Below are 2,273 nucleotides of genomic sequence, written 5' to 3' on the forward strand. Positions count from 1 at the left end.
TATATATATACAACATGTTACCAACAGAACACATAAAGAAAGAGTTGGAGTAGGTGAAATTCCAGCGGGATCTCCGTGTCTGTCTGGCCGCTGCGTCGGTGCGCGGCGCCTTGCTTTCTGTGTACATGTAATTACGTGAAATGATCCACACGGTGTCGGACTCAAAGACTCAGAGGGCCTCACGCGCGCTGCTCGCCCGCTGTGCTTCTGCACGGTAATAGTACGTAAGCAGTAGTATGATCGACTCGGCTTTTCGTAAAAAGGAAAATAATTCGTTTGAGCATCTGTGTGGGGGTTTTTTAATTTCTAATTTTGTTTTGTTATTCTTGTGTGTGTGTGTGAGAGAGAGAGTGTGTTTGTGTGTGTGTTTGTCTGTGTGTATGTGTTTGTGTGTGCGTGCATGGGTATTTGTGTGTGTGCGTGCATGTGCGTGTGTGTGTGTGTGTGTATGTGTGTGTTTGTGTGTATGTGTGTGCGTTCGAGGGTGTTTGTGTCTGTGTGTGCGTGTGTTTGTGTGTGTGTGTATGTGTGTGCGTGTGTGTGTGTGTGTGTGTGTGTGTGTGTGCGTGCGCGCGCGCGCGTATAAAAGGGAGAGGGGTGGATACACAGTACACACTACTGAGAAACATTGTTGGTCTCGGACGCATTTCTAAGACGGCGATAAAGAAAGACATGCAGCACGTACAGGACGTCCTTTGCATCCAAGAAAAAGCTTCCCACAAACACACCACAGACACCGCTGATATATTGTTGTAAAGCTCACGAAAATATACACAACAACATAGCAACTCCACCTGGACCCAGTGCTATACTACAACGGTCGTACTGGGCCATGCAATGGGAGTGAGAGAGAGAGAGAGAGAGAGAGAGAGAGAGAGAGATGGGGAGAGACAAGATGGATTGATTGATAGATAGATAGAGAGAAAGAGTGTGTGTGTGTGTGTGTGTTGTAGATAGATAGATAGAGAGAGAGAGAGAGAGAGAGAGAGAGAGAGAGAGAGAGAGAGAGAGAGAGAGAAAGTAATAATATAAAGCTTAGTCTTCTTTTACAGATACACTACGCTGAAACTTAAAACCAAATGCACCAGAAAATTGTCTGAAAATGTCATCTTAAAAGTTCACAAATCACTACCCACAAGGCAACTGATCTTCTAGTCTTCGACTCAACGTCCCCCCCCCCCCTTAAAAAAAAAAGGATTCTGTAATCAACTGACACCTCAAAAGCAGCCAGACTTACAGATCTGAACCACAACGTTGAAAGTGAAGGAATGTGGTAATCTCTTCAGTCACATCTGGGGTGAGTTTTTCGGAACTTGCAACACTAGCAGGTCTTATAAATGCCGAAGAATAGATGTGTTACAAGAGAACAAACAAAAAGAGAAAAGAAAAAGAAAAAGAAGGAGAGTTAAGGACGACAGATGCTTGATCGGAAAGAAGAAGCAGAGCAACCACCAACCACCCACTTATAGTAACTTAAATAAAAGACAAGCTGGCGATTTCTCTCCAAAAGACATCACAGAGGAGATGAATGACACTGGTGTTGTTTCCCAGCAGAATCGATTCAAATCACCATGGCTTTCACTACTAAGAACAGAGGTGAAATATGACCTGGCGCTCATATGACCTTATGCACTTGCGAGTGCCGCAAAACCTTACTAAAAACAAACAAAATACAACCCTTTGTAATGAAATTTTCAAAATGGGTGTTTTGCTTTCAAGAAGTTGCCAAGTGCATAATAATTATATAAAAGCACGTTTCAATTTACAATCTGGAAATATAGGAAACGATTATATAATAAGTTCTTTTGGTGACCCAAGTCTTGAGTTCTACATCTTACACCCTGTGTGTCCATTGGGGGATCGACAAACCGATCGCCAATCGATCGCCCCATTTGCGACCTGGGAACAAATGCGTTAGTTTTGGGGGATGCGAGTCGGGCGATCGGTTTGAGCCACGATAACCGCTTTGCACCCTCAATCTGGCTAGCAAACCGAACCGAACCGATCCTGCCGATGGGCACTGGGTATTACAAGCTTTTTTCGTCCCCGCGCTCGGTGGCATGGTGGAGGAGCAGGTCGACAAACAACTCGTAGCTGAGCTCGCGGACCGGAGCAGGTCGACAAACAACTCGTAGCTGAGCTCGCGGACCGGATCAGGCCGGCGCACAGGCCGTATTTTGGTGACACCTGATATATAAGTCTGCTGCTCAAGAGAAAGGGAGGGAAGAGAGAGAGAGAGAGAGAGAGAGAGAGAGAGAGAGAGAGAGAGAGTT

The sequence above is a fragment of the Aplysia californica genome, unplaced genomic scaffold, assembly GCF_000002075.1.
Source record: "Aplysia californica isolate F4 #8 unplaced genomic scaffold, AplCal3.0 scaffold01145, whole genome shotgun sequence".
Classification (NCBI taxonomy): Eukaryota; Metazoa; Mollusca; class Gastropoda; order Aplysiida; family Aplysiidae; genus Aplysia; species Aplysia californica.